Source organism: Diplotaxodon limnothrissa, linkage group LG4, assembly GCF_057381915.1.
Source record: "Diplotaxodon limnothrissa isolate DT_005_m linkage group LG4, D_limnothrissa_male_GT1.1, whole genome shotgun sequence".
Taxonomy (NCBI): Eukaryota; Metazoa; Chordata; class Actinopteri; order Cichliformes; family Cichlidae; genus Diplotaxodon; species Diplotaxodon limnothrissa.
Genome location: NC_140599.1, coordinates 12,234,687 through 12,249,636, shown reverse-complemented (window position 1 = coordinate 12,249,636; position 14,950 = coordinate 12,234,687). Strand labels below are relative to the sequence as shown.

Sequence of the window (14,950 nt, the reverse complement as noted above, 5' to 3'; positions counted from 1 at the left end):
AAGCTAAGGCACTTGATATTCCTGAATGCCAACCTTTCCGTCAATTAAAGATCTGGTTGTTCATTTTTTCTTTTGCATATTTTAATTGATATTTTATTGTGTTGTGTTTTGTGTTCTTTCGTTCTGAATTGGTTTAAAAGGAAAAAAGCTGAAAATTTAAAAGGAAAAAAGTTGAATTGTAAATAGTTGGTTTTTGTACTTATAATTTATTTACTTTCTTTACATTTTGTGTGCTGTGAATAAATACAAGAATATTTATATGATAAACATTTATAAATAAAAAAGACATTTTTTATATTAGTAGTTCATTGTGTGCATGATTTTATATTGTTGTTAATAATAAATTACTTAAAGCAACAAAACAACCTGAAGAGCCGGTTCTCTAAAAAGAGCCGGAAATCCCATCACTAGTCGCTACCCGGCCTGTAGCTGCACAGTGTTCACTTTTCTAGCAACCATGGCCGGAGCCGAAGAGATGAATAGGTATCGCTCACCTCTGGTGTCCAGATACGCCAGCAAAGAAATGAGCTACAACTTCAGCGAGAAAAAGTTCACCACCTGGAGGAAGCTGGATTTTTCTCGCCAAAGCTGAGAAGGTTTGATATAATGATCTGCTGATACAAGCTTATGAAAGAAGTCCGCGACCTTTATCAAGTTTTCTGCTCTAAACATAGTCATAAGGAGGTCTTACGAGTCGTGTGGATGCTACCCGGTGCTGACTGAGCAGACTGCTACCATACAGTAATCAGTGTCTTTGTCTGGAAGTCATAGGTCATATTTTAAATGAACATTTGGCTACGTCCACACTGTTACGTTCCCCTGAGGGGTCTAGGCAGTGAGGGGGAAGTAACAAAACGTAAGTCAAAAAGAGAGCAGCTCACTATCTGCACACAGCTCACTAGCTGCACACACCGCACACAGCTCACTAGCTGCACACACCGCACACAGCTCACTAGCTGCACACACCGCACACAGCTCACTAGCTGCAAACACCACACACAGCTCACTAGCTGCAAACACCACACACGCACACAGCTCACTAGCTGCAAACACCACACACGCACACAGCTCACTAGCTGCAAACACCACACACGCACACAGCTCACTAGCTGCAAACACCACACACGCACACAGCTCACTAGCTGCAAACACCACACACGCACACAGCTCACTAGCTGTAACCACTCACATGGCACTCTGGGCAGAGCTCACCTTTCCCTGGGCTTAAATCTCTTTAATTACTGACAAGAGTCAGCTGCACAAAAGGGAAAAGGTGGCACCTCAGGCAGAAGAGGTAGTGGGACACGCCCACACAGGCACCTTCAGGAGGAGGCCCTGCTAGGGCCGTAACACCCCCTCCCATAAAGACAAACCCGTGGTTTGTCACATGATTATGATAACCAAACCAACTAATCAAGTCCGTAACCGTCGCATCAACAAATTGTAGGCTTTCCACCTACCAAACCCCATAGCAACGGTTAGGCATTGCCTGCGGAAGCTCCCAACCCCATCTCAATGGGTTCAAAATACTGAGGGTTGCCGCAGACCCTCAAAACAATGTCTCATGTGATAGCCAGGGCTTTTTTGAGCCATCACATGTGGAGAACACAGCAGGCAGTCAGAAGACCTTACTGCAACAGTTTTCAGACGATTGCTCAGGTCACGGGTACAGCCATGTTTGTTAGTCAGGGGTGCAGGTCTGAGTGGTGGTGTTTTACATGATCTGTCCACCTGCAGGTCATTTTGAGGAACTGGGACATTGTCAACCAGCAGCAGCTCAGGGCTAGTTGACCTCTTACACTGACTACAGGGTGCTACTGAGCAATTGTGCTCCAAGTTTAGCCTTTTAGTAGGCCTGGCAACCTTGTCGGTTTGAGAGCCACGACTGACTTTTCTCAGGGCAGGCCCTTTTTGCTTTGAGTGGGCTTTCTGTTTGCGTTTCAACTTCAAACAGTAAGCAACAAGGTGTCCAGGTTTGTGGCAGAAGAAACAAAGCTTTGTTTTGGGTCTCGAAACAACTTTTTCAGCCTGGTTAGCTGGCCCACTCTTACCTCTCCAAGATGTACTATGGCACAGAGGGGTATCACATTCTACAGCATTTATTTTATGACTTAGGGTGAATTCATCTGCCAGTGTGGCAGCCTGCTCTAATGTGGAAACCCTCTGTTCACTTAACAAGCAACACAGTCAGGCACTGTCTTCTTAAAGTCCTCTACCAGCACATGCTCACGTAACGACCCCAAGTCGTTAACCTGGCTTGCAGAACACCACCTATCAAAAAGCTTCGCCTTGTCCCTAGCAAAGTCAAGATAGGACTGACCCTGTGCCAACTCCAAACCTCGAAAATGCTGCCTATAGGCCTCAGGTACAAGTTCATAGGCTTGGAGGACGGCACTTTTGATCTTTTCATAAAGTGGGCCGTCCTGCCCAGACAGACCAGAACAAGCTTCCTGAGCCTTACCCATGAATTTACACAGCAACATCACCCCCCACACGTCTTCAGGCCACTGTAATGCAGTTGCTATGCTTTCAAACACACTGAAGAAGCTCTCAACACTGGATTCACAGAAAACGGGAACCAGGTGGATGTTATTGCCCACAAACAAGCTTCTAGACACCTGTGCACTGATAGCTGCATCATCCATTTTGGGGGCCGGAGAAGGGTTAGAAAACACACCCTAATTAAGACACAACCACACCTCTCTGCCAACTCACTCAGAGACTACCCAATAATTAACCCACTAATGGAAAACTACACAACTTAGTTTAACTGACCAACTTACCTCTTGCAGAATACACATTAAACAAACACAACTTACCCAGTTCCTAAGCATAACAAACTTTACCTACTTATCTTCTGGAGCGTGCTGGGCTCGAGGCAACTTGAAAGGCGAAACTTCAGCGACTGGAGCCCTGAATTGCCTACCCCCAACAGGGAACTAATCCCCGCCCAGAATTACTCCAAAAATAATAAAGGCAAAACAACAAAAGAGTGCCCGAAGGAAGAACTTAAAACGAAGCTCAGCTGGACACTCACCTAACTTAACTGGGAAGTTGTAGTTCTCAAAAAGGTGATAAAGCAAGATAATCAAATCCAACTTGAAGCTCCCTTTTCAAATATCCCGGACGAGCCCCCACTTGTTACGTTCCCCTGAGGGGTCTAGGCAGTGAGGGGGAAGTAACAAAAAGTGTCCAGGAGGCAAAAGGGCTAAATTAAAGAGTTTTATTAAAGTTTCTCAACTAAAAGAGACGGACAAGCCACTATCACCATTTAAGAAAACAAACAAAACTCAGGCGTTGGTCAATAAAGTAAAACGTAAGTCAAAAACACAACACACTAGCTGCAAACACCACAAAAACACAACATAGCTCACTAGCTGCAAACACCACAAAAACACACACAGCTCACTAGCTGTAACCACTCACATGGCACTCTGGGCAGAGCTCACCTTTCCCTGGGCTTAAATCTCTTTAATTACTGACGAGAGTCAGCTGCACAAAAGGGAAAAGGTGGCACCTCAGGCAGAAGAGGTAGTGGGACACGCCCACACAGGTATTTTTGAAAACGGAGATTTTTCTATGCGTTTGCACCTTTTGTCCACACGTAAACAGCGTTTTCAGTCACTGAAAACGGAGATTTTTAAAAACGCCTGCCAGGGTGGATATTTTCGAAAACTCAGTTTTTGTATTTATGTGTGGATGAGGAAAACTGAGAAAAAGGTGTGCGCCATTTTTGACGTCACACTGTGCGCCACGTTATTTTCGGTGAAATGAATTTCTACAATACTGTTAATTGTACTCTCTGCAGTGTTTAAATGCTTACATATACACACACAGTTACTGTCCCTCCACACACAGGACTCGGTTCTGCTTCTATGCCCCATCTTTGTTTACTATTTCCCGCCGAGGCTTCTAGACTTCTGATTGGCCAACATTTCTATCGCCAACTGTTGCTTTGGCATGTTCCTAGCAGCGTTTCCCTTCATTTTTGGGTTTACGTGTGGACGGGATTACTTTTTAAAACGGAAAATCTCGTTTTCAAAAATACCCGTCAACATTATTACGAGATTCTAAAATTGAAACTCTGCAGTTTGTATTTTCCATCGCAGAGCCATCGTGAGCTTCGACACGCATGCGTACATGTTCTGAGTCATTGGAACAGCTGCTGCTCTCTCGACAGCGAATGTTACTGTGAACGAAAAGCTCTTCAAGTGGGAAAATTATTAACAGTAACTGTGGCTAAATGCTGTTGTGTTTGTGCTCTCTTCTCTACTGAGGTTTTATTTGACCAGTCTGACCTATGACTCCTTTGACTGGAGAGAGGTACTTGATTATCTGGAACCTTTCTGTACTGCTGTAGGAATCACGTGCCTCCTCACGAGGACAGCACATGATGATCAAAACTGGAGAAAAGACACGCTGACAGGCTGACTAATGACTAATAAACAGCAGGCTGTTTTTTATCAGCTTAGCAATGCAAGTCACTGACTTTTACCCAAACATCCTTTCCATCAACAGAAGAGCCAATACTGCAAATATGTGTATTTATAATAAAACATGTATTTACATAAAAACGTATTTGCATTTGTAACTGTTGATAAATATCTTAAAAGTAAAGAACTGTATTATCAAGAGTCAAAAAGCTCCACATAAAAAGCTTATAAGTAAACTCTGAAAATGAATGAAACCCTGCAGGAAATGGTTCAGAATTCATTCTGTAACTACAAGCACTTTTGTTTTGCCAGCTCTAAACTTTACGAGTTGCTTGTAGGAACTCTTCCTGTTTGTCATCATGTCTCTGTGTTCAATGTTCTCCTCCTCAGGCTCTGGGTCTGCCCATCACTGATGCTCAGATTGCAGAGATGGAGAGCCATGCAGAGGACATTGACTTTGCCATGGCAGCTGAAGAAGAGCGAAAGCTGAGGCACGATGTCATGGCGCACGTCCACACCTTTGCACACTGCTGCCCCACAGCTGCTCCCATCATCCACCTCGGAGCTACGTCATGCTATGTGGGAGACAATACTGTAAGTATGACTATTGCATAAATAAACCCAGCAGTGATGAGTTTTGACTCTTTAAAGCTTCTCATGTTTGTCGTTTCTGTTCTTCAGGATCTCATTGCATTGCGTGATGGCTTCAACATCCTCTTGTCTAAGGTGAGACTCACCTGTTTGTCCAGAAATTCTATGAAAACAGTGCAAATGAATATATTAATATCAAACAAGCTTGTCGGCTAGTTTTTTGTTTTTACAGTGAGTCCATTAAAAAAAAACTAACAGGACATTTTCATTGAATACATGAAAAATTATATTTAAAGATGACAGGATAGGCTATCCAACATGTTGGTTACATTTATTATGCATCTTCATTGCTTCTGGGAGCTAAAGATCAAAGCTGGCTGTTTGTAGCCCACGATGTAAAATAAGTTTGACACCCTGATTTGATCATTAAAGGCTTGTTTTTCCTGCAGCTGGCCAGAGTCATCGACCGGCTGGCAAACTTTGCAGAGGAATACGCCGACCTCCCCACGCTCGGCTATACACACTTCCAGTGAGTCCGACTGCAGCTGCAGTGTTTTCATAGGCCTTCATCAGACTGATGGAGCTGTCTAACTTTGATGTCAAACACACCCACTGTGCCCCTCTCCTCCTCTCTGTACAGGCCTGCCCAGTTGACCACAGTGGGGAAGCGAGCGTGTCTGTGGCTGCAGGATTTGGTGATGGATGTGAGGAACCTGGAGCGAGCCCGCGATGATCTTCGTTCCCGTGGAGTCAAGGGGACCACAGGCACCCAGGCCAGCTTCCTGCAGCTCTTTAAAAGGGACCATGACAAGGTATAAACAACCATAAGAACCATGTGGGTGATTTCTGAAGTCCCACAGCACTGTATTGTGATGACTTTTTAATGTCAGTTTTCCTTTTGTGCCACCAGGTGGTAGAGCTTGACAAGATGGTGACAGAGATGGCTGGCTTTAAGAAGTGAGTATCAAACTCCTGTCTCCAATATTGGCTGACATGTTTTTATAACATGGTCCAAGCAGGAACAGTTTGAAACACAGGCTATAACTCATTTGTTCCATTCTTATCCAGAGCCTACCTGGTGACTGGGCACGCTCGCTGGTTTGGGAGTTTCTGTGCACAAGGTGAGGAAATATCTCTATGTAGTGGTGGTTAAAGAAACCTGGGTCTTGAGCTTCAAAAAGCTGATCTAACAGAGTGTACACTTTATGCTGTTATCTGCTGTAGATCTGCACAGACATCTGCCTGCTGGCCAACCTAAAAGAGATCGAGGAACCTTTTGAGAAGGAGCAGATTGGTACGTTCGCTCATTCAAAAGCACTTTTTACCTGTTAAACTGTGCCTCAGCCTAAAGCTTTGCCCGCTCCTCTTCCAGGTTCCAGTGCTATGCCCTACAAGAGGAACCCCATGCATGCAGAACGCTGCTGTAGCTTGGCCCGACATCTGATTGCGTTGATGGCCGACCCCCTGCAGACTGCCTCAGTCCAGTGGCTGGAGAGGACACTGGATGACAGCGCCAACAGGTCAGCCAACACAGACACACTTACACTGCTGTGAATTTGGTATGATGCAGTTCTCCTCTGTGAAGTAGATATCACATCAGTGTGGAAGCGTACAATAAATAGTAGTGAACAATGATTCCCAATTACAGGGTTTGTACGGGTGCTTGAAATCCTTAAAAATGCTTGAATTTTAATATTGTCTTTTCAAGGTTTGAAAAGTGCTTGAACTTCAGATGTGGAGCTTAAACGTTCTTGAAACTGTATTTCACTCACCACAAATAACTCTGATTGAATAGTTTTCTTATCAGATAGAGAAATTAAATGAGTTGCAAAGTGTAAAAGCAACATTTCTCCGCCTGGGCTGCCGTGCACCTCTGCATGTCAGTCCGTTTCTAATGTCTGACTCCGCCCCGCACAGTCAGGGATGAGTGCACTAACATGTTGGTGTTTTAATGATCGTTTGATGGAAAACGACAATGGCGGAGTTTGCGCTCTTGAGACACATGACAGGAGAGTCCTAGTAAATAATTTTCGAGAATGTGTACATGACACATGCCAATTTTTTAAAACTATTATTATTTTGCTGGCTATCAAATTTTCTGGAGAAATAATTGAAATGCACTGAGTGTAATGCAGTATGGCAGCGCTATTACAGTAGGTAGTTATGGCACTATCAGCCACTGAGACAACAGACAAATATGTGTTAATATATGAATATTTCATACTTTAAGGCTGCCTGTTTATTAAAGCAGTGGTTCCCAGACTTTTTTTTGCTAGGCTCCCCTTTGTTTTACAAGAAAAATGTTCGTGCCCCTCCCCCGCACGCACTCATCCTCCAACCACACACACCCATGTTTTGCTCCAGTGCAGTTTATTTCACACCTCAAACATTTAGTAAACAGTTAAGCAAATACAAGTAATCTGCAATAAATTACAGGTAGTAAGGAAATAAACTACTAACTCTTTTGCGCTACGTGCACTCATACACGGGTATTTTTGAAAACGCAGCTGTTTTGTCCACAAGTAAACGGCGTTTGGAATCACCGAGAACGGAGATTTTTTTAAAACTTCTTTTTTGCGTTTAAGTGTGGACGAGGAATACAGAGTTCGTCACGCAATGTCAATGGTATGTGCCTTTTTTCACGTCACGCTGTGCGCCACGTTATTGTTTACATGAGATGAATAGCAGAATGGCAGATAGATTAACAGTATTTTGTCTCTGACTATCTTCAGGTTTTACACGCTTACATATACACACACAGTTACTGTCGATCCATTTAGAAAGGCAGCGGCGTCATGGTGTGATTATTTTACGTGTAGCTGGTTTGTTTTTTTGTTTGTTTGTTTTTCCTGTGTAATAATATTACACAGTGTAATAATATTACACAGGAAATATTATTTTCTTGTGTAATAATATTCAACATTTCACAAGCGCATGGCACAACACAGAAGAGCCACCTCCACAGGACAAGACTCAGCAGTCCATCTGCATCTTAAGGATAAAGGTCACTCTTTCGAGGATGCCAATGTTCACATTTTGGACAGAGAGGACAGATGGTTTGAAAGAGGAGTGAAAGAAGCCATCTATGTCCACTGTGAGTGACCATCTTTGAACAGAGGTGGTGGTTTACGACACCAACTCTCTGCCATCTATAATCCAGTTTTGAGATCCCTTCCCAGACGCCTTAACGCCCACTCACATCCTGGGCCATCTGATCTCAGGAATTCGCATGATAAGGTGGGGCCAGGTTTCACAATGAACTCACCCGAAACTCTGGCTGATTGGGACCCACACCCAGTTTCACACCTTGGCTCAGGCGATTAGAGGATCATCAGGGGGTCCTTTTGTCCCTCTGTGGGGGGATACTCCCACTAGGTTTATATCTGGGACTCTCCACCATTTGACCTTAGAACTGAAGAAGCTTCTCGGATGAGAGGTGAAACGTCTTCAAGTAACTTAAAGAAGTCCAGACGCTTTTCTTTGCAAGCTCCTTTGACTACGATGACCTGGATGACTGAGAACCTTCACAGAAATATTCAACATTGCTATCAATACATTTTTCAAAAAATGCCTCTCTGTGCAAAATGGGTTTAAACACATAAACAGCTGTGGGATCCTGTTTGTCTGTGATTTGAACTGGGGGAACAAATTGTGGCAGGATCAGCCTGATATTATTTGTATCCCACACTAACTTTACTGTATAAAGAGATAACATCTCCAAAATATCAGGAGTAGTTAGTCATTACAACAAGTGTTTGTGAATTAAAAATCAAGAATGTGGGATACTGTTTGTCCGTGATTTGAACAGCCCAGCGCTGCTCCCGACAAAGGGAAAGCCAATTCTGCAGGGGAGACCTACCTTGGCACTTGTGCAGGTGAAGCCAAAGGGAAGATATGCTTCACCATATTTTCTAGTCTTTGGCTTAGAATGAAGCCAAAAGACTAGAATGAATATGTTTCCATTCCATAGCTGAATGGAAACATATTCAGCTATGCTTCATCTCCTGCTTTGTATTTCTGTAGGTGCCCCGTGCTAGCAGTGTCCTAGCGGTTTTTTTTTTTTGTTTGTTTGGTTCCCCCCCCCCCCCCTTTTCATACTTTAGGATGGTCTGTATTAAAGGGAGATGAACAATTCATTATGTTCAAAGCGTCTCCCAGTCAGTGCTGTTCTCCATGACTGTCTTACTGTGCATGATGTTATTAGCACAAACGCTTTAAAGATAATCATTTAGGACTTTAACAATAATACAGACAACAATGTAGTTAAACAATTTACAGTTAGTTTTATTGGGAATTCACTTTAACCTGTTAGGCCTCCAGGGGTTTTCTGAGCTTTCTGCTTGAAAATGAAATGACTAAAATAAATGGAGTATTTCTCCACAGTTACAAACTGTGTGTATGCAATCTTGCTATCAAAATAAAGCTAACACTTGTGAGATGTCATCAGAGGTGTAAATATTACTGCAGATGATACTATGTTATAAGTTACTGTGACTCAAACATAGAAAAAAAATGATTTTTTTTTTTATATCTCACACCTAATTAAAGTATTTTAAAGCATTTAACACCTTTGAAAATATGCTTTGGTTCACATTTAACTCCAGAAAATCATATATCAATATGGATATTACCTGTCCACAGATTCATGGTGAGGTAACTGCTCTTTTAACTGTTTGGTGTCTTCGCTTTGTTTGGTGGTTTTAGAAAATGGTCTGAAATTCAGGTTTCTGTGGACACTACTCATGTCAGCATTTATATTGTCTTATCCCTCCTCGTGTTAACCGATTAAACGCGATCTCCTCCCTTTTGCCCTCGTTTTTGGGGGCGTGAGTGCTTAACTAGTTAAAATAGGAGACAGATGTTTTTTTTTTTTTTGTGTAGCGTAGGACAAATGTCAATATCTGATGAGAAGACTTATTAATTTGGCCTTGCTGTGTATTATTGTGATGTTTGGTGCAGTTTTTTTGTTTGGTGGGGTTGTTGTTGTTGTTTTTTTTTTCTTCTTAAAGTGGAAATGAATATCTCTAACAAGTTGATTTGTTCACATTTGCACATCTTAATTTCTAAGAGAAATGTGTTTTTGTTTTTTTTTGAGTTTGTACACTGTATGCATTTAAGACGACCATTTCCTTTTTCAGTATTTTTGTGTGGTGCATTTTTCTGTTTTTAACAAAAGGGGGACAAAAGAAGTTTAAGTTGACCTAAGATGATTTGTTTTCATTTTTACATGATCTTCCTAAGGTGATGTTAAGTGAAACATGCGTCATTGAATTTTATTTTGGTAATGTACTGGAAATGCTTGAAAATGGACCTAGAAAGTGCTTAAAAAATGCTTGAATTTGACCCTGAAAAATGCATATGAACCCTGCAATTAGGAGTGAGTAGCCCAAGTGGAGTGCCACAGTGACTGCCCACTTTTTTTTAAGTGGATTTCTCCTTCATTTTTCCCACTGACACTTCAGGAAATCCATGAGAGTTTGAGGCCTTGAACAAAGCCAAACAGCTAAGAGAGGAATTGTGGCCATAAAGGGAAAATGGAAGAAAACCTAAAGGGGGGAAAAAAGAAAAGAAAGCAAGAGTAAAAGGCGATGTACATAATTGCGTTAATGGTTAAAGAACTACACATCCTACAATGCATTGCACATTGTTACCCAGGATTCAGTGGTTGAGTAAAAAGCTGTTACTTGTGATTACTGATGGTTTCTTTCCTCTCTTCTCTGCCTTGCTCCTGTGCAGGAGGATCTCCCTGCCCGAGTCCTTCCTGACAGCAGACATCATCCTCAGCACACTGCAGAACATCACAGAGGGTCTTGTGGTCTACCCCAAAGTCATCAAGAGACACATCCACCACGAGCTGCTCTTCATGGCCACAGAGAACATTATCATGGCGATAGTGAAGGCAGGAGGCAACAGACAGGTAGGAGAAAATGCCCTGTGAGGAGTTCTCCTCTGTGAGTCAGAATGGACACAATAATAAAAGTTTTGAACATAACTGGATGAATGCATTTTTGCTTGATCAGGAGAGATGGTTTACTGGGCAGAAGATGCCAGTGGTAACCAGAAAAACAGATGACTGAAGTGAGCTCATCTTACTGACTAGTAACCAGTGTTTTGACCATTTAAATGAAGAAGCTGATTACCAATAACCAGACCTGACATGGAGACCCAACAACATGGCTGTTAAAGTCAGCTCCACCTTAATGTTTCTGTTTTTTCCTGTGTCTCCTTCAGGAGTGTCACGAGAAAATCCGTGTTCTCTCCCAAGAGGCAGCAGCTGTGGTTAAACTGGAAGGTGGAGACAATGACCTGCTGGCCAGAATCCAGCGAGACCCATACTTTGCACCCATTCTAGGGCAGCTGGATGCTTTGCTGGACCCCAAGACCTTTACTGGGCGTGCTCCACAGCAGGTACAGCATGAACAGCCTTATTTTTGTTCAGTCTGACAACAGATGAATGTTTTCATCTAAGCCACAGCTCCCCTATTACTGCAGCTGTGTCTGCTGCTGCCCCCCTTGATGATAGGTTTTTTTTCTTGTTCCTGCTCCTCTTCTTCAGGTGTCAAAGTTCCTGGCTGAAGAAGTACGCCCCCCTACTGGAGCCATACAAGTCTAATATGAACGTCAAGGTTGACCTTGTGGTTTCAACAGTGACGGGCAAATGAAGCTATCTGAAGTATTGAAGGTTATATTGAAAAACTGTTCATTACTCAAAGCTTTTCACACACTGTTGTTTGGTGACATCTGGTGGCCAAAAATATGAAGAGCAGCTTGAATCTACAACTTATAATGAACTGCTTCATTATGATTGGCCACTTTACAGCGCTGAATTGACAGCCTCTGTGTAACATGAGGCTGATATGGTGCTTTGAACATATATAATGCTTTTGGCTGGGTGAAAATAAAATGCTATGCTAACCTTCATGAGGGCATCTGCAACTTGAACACGGAAGTCAAGAAGTGGCATATACTTCTTCTCCTGCTTCTGGGTGAGATGACGGCGATAGAGGAGCCAGCCATTGACCAATGATAGGTCAATCAAGTAGTACAAGATGCGCAGGTACCAACAACTTGGGCGGATGTCAATGTGATAGAGAGCTGCAAACATGTCTGCTAAGTCTACTCCTCCCATATTGTGGTTGTACACCTTGACAATGTGGGGTCTGTCCACTTCCACATATTCCTTCTTCTCTTTCGACCACCTTCTGCATCTCTCAACAGGTTCAGGGCCAATGAAGGATGATGCCAGTAAAACTGCCTTGTTATCATACCACTTCACGATGGACTTCCCACTTGTCTTTTCATATTTCACTTCATACGCACCACACCCATCCTTTGAGAGTTCCTTGTCACTTTTGAGGGTACATCCACGGAGACGGTTACGATTGATGGTAGAAGCTGTTAGAATTCCCATTTTCTTCAGTTCCACAACGAGTTCAGGGGAAGTGAACCAGTTGTCGAAGAAGCACTTGTAGTTTAGACCTTTTGGAACTTCTGACACGAGACGAAGCACAACTTCTCCGGCAACACCAAGTCCACGCTCATTGGTCACAGTCCCTTTTCCAGTGTATACTTCAAAGTCATAGACTAGTCCAGTGACACCTGCACAAGTAAAGACCTTGATTCCCCATTTTTGCGGCTTTTTCTTGATATACTGTTTCATTCCAATCTTTCCTTTGAAGGGGATCATCAGCTCATCAATGGAGTGGTTCTCTTCTCTTCAGTTCTGGGCCATTCTTCATAGCTGCATACAGGTTAGATTGGTGAGAAATATGTTCAAACACGGATTTGTCCATGAACTGATCGCTTTGGACTTGGTATTTCGTCTGGTGGAGGTGAGAATGCAGGTCCTCGGAATGAAGAGTCTATGTCAGCTGCTGCGGGTTTCCTCTGCCTGGTTCCGCTCCTTGTTGACAGGAGCTGAGCCTTGCTGAGGTGCATTGTCATCTGGGACCTCAGTGTCACTGTCTGCATGTATGAATTTCAACATCAAGGTGGTTGGGATTAGCTTTTGCTATTGCTGCCAGTGGCTCATCATCATCAAGGCTGGAGTCAGACTCGTATGCTTCAGGAGTATCCTCAAAATCTGGATCAGCAATTTTATCATCTGAAATGGATTCTGTGTCAGATAAAGCCCCATCAGGAAGGCAAATCAACTCAATGGCTTCCCTCACTGAGTAAAATTTTCGTCTGCCTGCCATAACACACTGCAAATCCTGCAAATAGAGTATTCTGTAAGATAGTTTGCCAAAAAATGCCTTAACACATTGATCTGTAGTAATATATGTGCCATGGAATTAGGCTACATCAGTTTTCATTACTGCACAGTAAAATGAACATCATATTGTGCCATTGTTTTTGATCAAATCTGCCTCAGATTGTTTGTAACTTCACTCTAAATTATTTAATTTTCCAAAGGATATACCCTCAGTGACACCTCAAAGTAATATGTAAACATTGGTGATATGAAAATAACCCTAGTATGAACTGTTGCTCAAAATATAGGCAAACTATTAGATAAAGCATGTGGCATCCAGTGGTACCTATCTGGCCACACATTGCAAATCTGCTACGTTGAAATAAAGCTGCCCCAGGGGAAAAATCCAGAAGAGATAAAATCCACTAATTGGCATTTACTGTATCTATATACACTCATGATTCTTCTGATGCAGTTTTGGTTTCAAATTAATGGAGGTTGATAGTGATACTTACATGAAATTGACGCCAAGAAAATCAGTGTCAGTGAACCCAAGGAAGCAGACGTGTTGGAAGTGGGATAACACTGCCATCTGGTGAGCAAGTGGGAAACTTTTTGTTGCTAATGCACAACCAAGTCCTGCAGTGGTACTTCTGAGTAAAAAAATCTCATAAAATATGTATGTGGGGTAATCAGGTTGTTAGTTTTTAACTGTTGCAAATCAGCAACGTCTGCCTCGAGAGGGTTAATCTTTTTCTCTTCCACAGCATGTCTTCATCCTGTCTTCCTTCTCTCACCCCAACCGGTCGCAGAGGATGGCCGCCCCTCCCTGAGCCTGGTTCTGCTGCACGTTTCTTCCTGTTAAAAGGGAGTTTTTCCTTCCCACTGTCGCCAAAGTGCTTGCTCATAGGGGGGTCATATGATTGTTGGGTTTTTCTCTGTATGTATTATTGTAGGCTCTACCTTACATTATAAAGCACCTTGAGGTGACTGCTGTTGTGATTTGGCCGTATATAAATAAAATTGAATTGAATTGAAAATTGAATATAAATAGTTTTTCAAACAACAAATTTTATTTTCCAAAATAACAACAACAGAAGGTAGTTGTTTCAAATTTTTCTTGAATATTATACGTATTAAAAAAAGCTCAAGACACTACAATAGGCCAGCAGGAAGAAATTCACACATTGAAGGAAGCTGTAGATCCACATATGATAAAGCTGAAATTTTTGTTGAAATAGTCCTGATTTATCTGTTTCTTTTGGGGACACTCGGCAGTTCCAGAGTTGCATTTTATTAAAATAATAATAAGAAAAAAAAATAAGGAACCCCGTGTATACCCTATACAACAATACACTGAAAATTTGACAAATAAAATAGATGAAATTGCATTTTTTGTGAGTTATTTAATATTAGATAAATGCAACTGATAAGCACAGATTTTTCATCATTCTTATATGCTTGGGTCAGCGGTAATGGTAGCAAAGCTGTCTTTGCCTGCAGGGGTGCGGAAAGGATTTTCCAGGGTGCGGAGCTGGGTCTCCAATTTAGTGAGCCTGACCTCCAGAGCTGCAAATATGCAATATGCCTTAAAAGTATCATTATTACCTAACGAGGCAGAGAAGTAGCGAAAGATCTGACACACTGAGCATTGAGGAAAATACAGGAGCAACAAGTGAAGGAGCCACTGGCTCAACTACAATCTATAATAAGCTAGAAAATTCAAAAGGAC

General features: G+C 42.3%; 1 pseudogene across 1 annotated transcript; it reads left to right on the top strand.

Moving 5' to 3' along the window:
• Positions 1 to 457: 457 nt before the first annotated feature.
• LOC146633378 (adenylosuccinate lyase-like) lies at positions 458 to 14,220 on the top strand (annotated as a pseudogene). Its single transcript, XR_014906148.1, has 13 exons — positions 458 to 596; positions 4,824 to 5,027; positions 5,115 to 5,159; positions 5,474 to 5,553; positions 5,665 to 5,836; positions 5,935 to 5,981; positions 6,093 to 6,102; positions 6,249 to 6,318; positions 6,397 to 6,544; positions 10,761 to 10,941; positions 11,256 to 11,432; positions 11,581 to 11,706; positions 13,986 to 14,220. The product of XR_014906148.1 is annotated as an adenylosuccinate lyase-like (transcript).
• The last annotated feature ends 730 nt before the right edge of the window (positions 14,221 to 14,950 follow it).